Source organism: Oryctolagus cuniculus, chromosome 1, assembly GCF_051225735.1.
Source record: "Oryctolagus cuniculus isolate XC-2025 breed Fujian yellow rabbit chromosome 1, ASM5122573v1, whole genome shotgun sequence".
NCBI lineage: Eukaryota > Metazoa > Chordata > Mammalia > Lagomorpha > Leporidae > Oryctolagus > Oryctolagus cuniculus.
In genome coordinates, this window is record NC_142867.1 from 174,984,866 (window position 1) to 174,992,562 (window position 7,697).

Genomic DNA, 7,697 nt, shown 5'->3' on the forward strand with positions numbered 1-7,697 from the left:
TTACAAGTATTTGTTACTCTGCCTTCTTGAGAATAGCCATTCTGACGAAGATAAAGTGATATCCCTTGGTGGTTTGTATTTGTAGTTCCCTGATGGGTACAGATATTGAGCATTATTTCCTTACATTTATTGGCCATTTGTATCTTCTCTGTTGGGAGCTGTCTATTCAGATCCTTTTTCCATGTATTAATTGGATTAATTGTTTTATTGTGTTGTTGAGGTTTTTGAGCACTGAGATAGTCTGGATATTAACCTTTTGTTGGATAAGCAACTTACAAATATCTCTCCCATTCCATTGGGTGTCTGTTTACTCTATTGTTTCCTTCACTGTGCAGTGGCTTTTGATTTTGATATTATCCCATTTGTGCAGTCTTGCTTTTGTTGTACATAATTTCAGGGTGTTATCATCACCTACACCAATGTTTCGAAGGATTCCCCCTGTTTTCTTCTAACAGTTTCACAGTTTCGGGTCTTACATTTTGCTCCTTGAATCATTGTAAATTGATTTTTGGATATTAAGAGGGGTACATATCTACTTTCATTCTTCTACAGATATGTATCTAAGTTTGCCAGCATTATTCATTGCCAAGACTTTTCTTCAGTGTATGTTCTTTTCATCTTCATCAAATATCTTTGACAATGTGCACTTATATTTTGATGGCGATTATATTTAATCTGTAGATTACTTTCTGGGGAGTGATCCAGCATGTAGATTGTAGCATAGACAATCCAATGATATGAATTCTCATAAAACATGAGTTAGGAATATCTTTCTAATTTTTGTGTGTCCTCTATAATTTATTTCATCAACATTTTAATATTTTCATTGTAAAAATGTTAAATGTATTTAAAAATAGTTTATTCTTTGTGACTAATACAAATGGGATTTTTCTTAAATTCTCTTTAGTGAGTCATTATTGGTATAAAAATGCTACAGCTTTTCTTGCATTATTTGTAAGTTGTAACAGATCTATTGTGCAGTATCTATGGTTTTTCATGTAAAACATCATGTTATCTACAAATAAGTGTATTTCTACTTCATCCTTCCCATCTCATTGTCTTTTATTTTTCTTTTCCCCCTTTTCTTGCAATTGCTAATACTTCCAACAGTGTACTGAATAAAAGTGAAATGCTTTCACCATTCCACCATGCCATATGATAATGGCTGTTGGTTTGTCATATATAACCTTTATAATTTTGAAGTTTGTTCATTCTGTACATAATTTGTGGAGAGTTTTTAATCATGAAGGGATATTCAGTCTAATCAGGTGCTTTCTCTGCATCTGTCTTGATGACCATATTTTACATAGTTTCAAAAAAAATGTTTATGTATTTGAAAGGTAGAGTCATGGGGGAGCGGAGTAGAGAGAGAGAGAGAGAGAGAATCTTCCGTCTGCTGGTTCATTCTCCAAATGGCCACAATGGCCAACAATGGGCCAGGCTGAAGCCAGGAACTTAATCTGGGTGTCCCACTTGGGTGACAGGGGCCCAAGTACTTGAGCCATCTCCTGTTGCTTTCCCAGGTGCATTAGCATAGAGCTGGGTTGAAAGTGAAGCAACTAGAATATGAACCAGCACCACATGGGATGTTCATGTTAACAGGCAGCAATTTAACCTGCTTTACCACAGCACAAGCCCTAGATAATATGATTTTTATTCTTAATTCTGTTGATGTAACTTATGACATTTATTGATTTGGCAATGCTGTACCAGCCTTACATCCAATATCTTATCTTTTTGATGTAGTGTTGCATTCAGTTATCTAATATTTTGTGAGAATTTGTGCATCAATATCCATCAGGATGTTAGTATGTAATTTTCATCTTGTGCTGAGTCTATGGTTTTGGTATAGAGGGATGATAACCTCATCAAAAAGCATTCATAATGATAGGACTAAGAACCAAAGGGATCACATAAACAAGAATTGTGTCTGCAAATACTAGCTGATAGAATAAAAAAGGGAGAGAACGATCCAACATGGGAAGTGAGATACACAGCAGACCCATAGAATGGCAGATGTCCTAAACAGCACTCTGGCCTCAGAATCAGCCCTTAAGGCATGCGGATCTGGCCGAAAATCCCATGAGAGTATTTCAGGCATGGAAAGCCAAGACACTCTGGAAAAAGAAAAAAAAAAAAAAACCTAAATGAAAGATCTCTGTGAGTGAGATCCCAGTGGAAAGAACGGGTCATCAAAGAAGGAGGTGCCTTTCTCTGAAGGGAGGAGAGTACTTCCACTTTGACCATGGCCTTGTCTAAATATGATCAGAGTCAGTGAACTCAGGGGGCTTCCATAGCCTTGGCAGCTCATGCCAAGAGCCTAGGGAGATTACTGAGGCCATAAACAAGAGTTTCAATTTGTTAAGTCAACAACAGGAGTCACTGTGCACTTACTCCTCATATAGGATCTCTGTCCTTAATGTGCTGTACATTGAGATTTAATGCTATAACTAGTACTCACACAGTATTTTTCACTTTATGTTTCTGTGTGAGAACAAACTGTTGAAATCTTTACTTAATGTATGCTAAACTGATCTTCTGTATATAAAGAGAATCGAAAATGAATCTTGATGTGAATGGAAGGGGAGAGGGACTGGGAAAGGGGAGGGTTGCAGGTGGGAGGGACGTTATGGGGGGGGGGGGGAAGCCATTGTAATCCATTGCCAGACACTCGCCCACGAGAGTGGTAAAGACACGATCGCTGCTTACTCGGTTCTCATGGAACTTTATTCATCCAGATGCAAGGCGAAAGAAAAGAAGTCAAGCCCTCATCCTACACAATACTATCCCCATTATATACCCAAGGCTCCCCTAGCAGGACGCTCCCAGCCAATGGCAAGTCTGTTCACATGCAGTCCATGCAGGCACAGTCCAATCAAGTCGAAGGGCACATAGTGCCTTAGGTCGAAAGTTCATCTTGCTCCATCGAGGTTGTTTGTGTGTCTTCAGGACACCCTGTGGTTAGCACTTCCTTGACTTGTTTTTCTCAGCAGCCAGCACTTCCTTAACTTGTTTTGCACAAGTTGTTACAACAGGCCATGCAAACAGAAAAGTGAGGAAGTTCCCACAGGTGGCCAGTCTGCAGTTCCCCACAATCCATAAGCTGTACTTTGGAAATTTATATTCATTAAATAAAAGTTAAAAAAAGTGTTTGGTAGAGTTCCATGTTTATCAATATTTTGGAATAGTTTGAAAACTATTGGATTTATTTATTTTTTAATATTTATTTATTTACTTGAAAGGTAGAGGCAGAGAGAAAAAGAGAAAGAGAGGGAGGGGTCTTCTGTGGGGAGCAACTCGGACTAGACTAAGTTACTGGAATTAAGACTTATTCTATGCATCTGCTCTCCCACAATATGGCGCTGGGAGATGAGCAAACAGCTTCTACCCAGCTGCCTCTCGCCAACTTGACAAGCTGCAGGAGCTGCTCCTGATTGGAGGAGAGCAGCGTACTCAGCGTGTGGGTAGCAGAGTTGGGATTGTTGGAAGAGGGCTATAAAGGAGGAGAGAGACAACATGCACCAGGAACATCTAAGGGGAACATCTATCTGAAGGAACACCTGTGCAGCCCCCGAGAGAGCCGGCCGGCGGTGTGCCGCTCCCCTGCGGAAGTGGGGAAAGTGGCCAGGGGGAACCGCCCTTCCACGGAGGTGGAAGGGACGGTAGCCAACCCGGGAAGAACCAGCAGCAAACCCGGGGAGGGCCGAGCAGACAAAAGAATAGCGCAGGGTCCTGTGTCGTTCCTCCACGAAGACAGGGAGCGACAGTCTTCCATAAGTTGGTTCACTCCCCAGATCCCACAACTGCCGGAGCTGCGCCGATCCAAAGTCAGGAGCTAGGAGCTGCTTCTGGGTCTTCCATGAAGGTGCAGGTGCCCAAGAACTTGAGCCATCTTCTACTGCTTACCTAGAGCATAGCAGAGAGCTGGATCGAAAGTGGAGCAGCCAGGACTTGAACTGGCACCCATATGGGATACCAGCATTTCAGGCAGCAGCTTTACCCAGTATGCCACAGCACCAGTCCCATATTTCTTCTTTAAACAGCTTACAAAATTAAGATATAAAGTCATGAGGTTCTGATTTTACTTTGATATTAGACTTCAATTACCTCTTCAATTTCATGGCTTGTTGTGGTTTTATTTAGGATTTCTATATCTTTTATTTAATTTAGATAGGTTGTATATATTCAGGAATTTATTTCTTTGAGATTTTATGATTTGTTAGATTATATGTCTTCAAAGTAGTTTCTTAAGATTCATTGTATTTTTGTAGTATCGATTGTAATGTCTCTTTTTTCTTTTTTTTTTTCCACGCCACAGATGTGTTTTATTGAAAACACACAAAAAAACACCCTCTAATCAGAAAGTCTGATTAAATTCAGTATTAACTCAAGCTCTTAAAAATCTTTTGGGAAAATGAAAGGGGAGAGGGAGTGGGAAAGGGGAGGGTTGTGGGTGGGAGGGACGGTATGGGGGAGGAAGCCATTGTAACACATGAGTGGTACTTTGGAAATTTATATTCATTAAATAAAAGATAAAAAAAAAATCTTTTGGGAAAGCCAACAGGGTACATGCGAAGAAGCAGGCCGCTGCTGGCGCGTCTTTGGTGGACAAGGAAGTTGCATACTTGTACAAGCTGCCCTCATGATTATGAAGCCCAAGTTTTGTTTTCCAAAAGTCAGTTTCAAGAATTACCAAAGGACACAGCCAATCCAAATACGAGAAGAAACGTGAATAATTTACGAAACAAGCCTTTCAACCTAGAAAACAAAAACGGGAGGAGGGGCGCGGAAGGGTAACACACGCAGGAGGAGGGCTGACAGCAAACAGAGCAACCCTACCCGCCTCCCCAGGGTCTGACCAGGCCACAGAGACAGCTCAGGTGCACCAACGTGTAGTCTTCTTCCCATCCAATTTGGTTCTCTTTACACAAATCTGGTGATCAATCAACATGTACAGAAATGTGGGTGATTGTTTTTAGACTTAATTGCCATGACTTCCTAAATTTCACCTTTGCCCTAATTCTCTGCAGCAGCACTTTTCCTTTGGTTTGACCAGCTGAACTCAAAAGGTTTGGAACCTAAAATGAGATCAACTCTTACTGGAATAGCATTTAGGAAATGCAATCCAAGAAAAGGCAAATTTTCAACTGAAGTGGCTTGACAGAGTCGGGCATCCATTATCAGTGTGACAGGGTCTCCCAAGCTAATCACGAGGTCACTGGGTTCTCTGGGCTGGAGCACACGACCCAGCGGGACACTGGAATGCTCCCCGGTGAGGTTCTGTAGAGCCATACGCGCAAACATCCACCCACTTGAGCCTTGAATAAATACACAGCATCATTTTAAACCATCTCGGGAGAATAAATAAAAATATTGCATTTTCTGCTGGCCTGCTTGCTTCCTGAGTTGGCTTGGAGTGATTCCACCAGCGCGCAGGTTCAACAGTTAATTGGTGGCCACTCCCCGCTCTTTAGACTTCAGCACTTCCTGCTCTGCAGACCTCAGTACTTTTTTTGCAGCAATAATGGTGTTCATTAGCATGGCCACAGTCATGGGACCAACACCCCCAGGGACTGGGGTGATGTAACTGGCTTTCTTCTTGACGCCTTCAAAATCCACATCTCCAACTAACTTAGGCTTTGCGGTTACGGGGTCTTGAACTCTGTTTATTCCCACGTCAATCACTGCTGCTCCCTCCTTAATCATATCTGCGGTGATGAGGTTCGGGATGCCTGCAGCAGATACGACAATATCTGCACGAATGGTGTGCTTCTTCAGCTGCTCTTAGGGAGTGTACCGGTGAGATATTGTAACAGTGGCATCGCCGCCAGGCCGTTCCTGTGCCCCGTCGGTGTGCAGCAGCATTGCAATAGGCATGCGCACGTTTTTCAACCTTCCAGCCACGACCACATTCTTCCCCAGGGTTGGGATGCCCGTTCGCTTAATTATTTCCCACACTCCCCAGGGGGTGGCAGGTAACATGGAATCCTGGTCCAGACACATGCGCCCTACGTTGATCACATGGAAGCCATCCACGTCCTTGTCGGGGGACAGGGCGTTACAGACCTTCCTCTCGTCAATGTGCTCTGGGAGAGGCAGCTGAACCAGGAGGCGGTCTACATTATCGTCGTTATTGAGCTTGTTGATTAAGTTCAACAGTTCTTCCTCTGAGATTGAAGCTGGCTTCACAATTGTCTCGCTGTTGATTCCCACGTCGGCAGCTGCCCTGGTTTTGTTGAGGACGTAGGAGTGGCTGGCAGGATTCTCGCCCACCAGGACAACGCTCAGGTGTGGCCGCTTGTTGCCCGAGGCCACCCACTCTTCCACCTCCTGCCGCACTTCCTGCTTGATCTGCTGGGCCAGCTTCCTCCCAGAAATGACCACAGCTTCATTTCGAACTGCCGCGAGGTGGAAGGGGCGAGGCGGAGGTGGCGGCTCTGCGCGGGCCCGAGCAGCAGGGCGGCCAGCACGCACCAGAGAGAACCCGCAGCCATGGCCTGCACTGGTGCCTGCGCCGGGAGGACGAAATGTCTCTTTTTTCATCTCTAATTCCATATATTTGAATTTTCCTCTCATTTTATATTTGTTAAATTAGTTAAGGTTTGCCTATTTTGTTTTACTTCTTTGAAATTTGTTTCGTTTTGCTGATCATTTGTATTATTTTTTAAATTTCATTTTCATTTATTTCTGCTCTATTATTTCTCACATTTTGATAACTTTGGGTTTTGTTTGTTCTTAGTTTTCTAAATCTTTGATGTTTCATTAGGTTGTACATACATTTTTTATATAAAAGCAACAATGTCATATATATATGTATGTATATAATTTAAGAAGGTAATGATACTTCCTATCCTCTCCTCCTTCCCTCTCTTGTTACCACTTTCCCTCCTCCTTCCTTTCTTATGTTTCACTTAATTTTTTCAGCTTTCAATTTACTTTATATTCACAAGTTTAATGCTCCACTAAATAAAGAATTCAACAAGTAGTAAGTAGAAAAACTACTGTTCCTCAATAGTAAGTAGAAAAACTACTGTTCCTCAAAAGTGTAGACAGTGTTGTAAATATTATATACCACAAATCATAGGAAATATGATATTTACATTTTGGGGACTGGCTTATTTTACTTATTTAGGATCTTTTTTTTTAATGTAAGCACTTACCACCATTAACATTCCTCTTAATACTGCTTCGTTGTATCCTACAAGTTTTGATGTTATATCTTCAATTCCATTTGTTTCAAGAACTGCTTTGATTTCCTTTTAAATTTATTTAATGAATTATTTGTAACTCAGTAGCATGTTATCTAATTTCCATTCATTTGTAATTGTTCTATTCTTTCTATTCTTGGTTTCTAGCTTTATTTCTTTATGGTCTAAGAAGAAACATGGTGTGATTTCAATCTTTTAAAATTTACTGAGACTTTATTTGTAGTTTAATATTTGGTCTATCCTAGAAAATGCTCCATGTACTTATGAGAAGAGCTGTATTCCATAGCTGTTGTATGAAGTACTCTGTAAACATCTGTAAGGTCCATTTGCTCTATACTGTTTTAAATCTGATGTGTCTGTTGATTTCTGTCTGGATGCTCTGTCCACTGATAATGGTGGGGTGTTGAAGTCCTCCACTATTATTAAATGGGAATTCATCTCTCCCTTTAGCTCTAATAATGTTTCCTGTATGTATCTGGTTGGTCTTGT

At 41.5% G+C, this 7,697-nt stretch overlaps 1 pseudogene; it reads right to left on the reverse strand.

The window, feature by feature from the left end:
* Positions 1–5,113: 5,113 nt before the first annotated feature.
* On the reverse strand, positions 5,114–6,494 carry LOC100342676 (bifunctional methylenetetrahydrofolate dehydrogenase/cyclohydrolase, mitochondrial pseudogene; annotated as a pseudogene).
* Between the last annotated feature and the right edge of the window lie 1,203 nt (positions 6,495–7,697).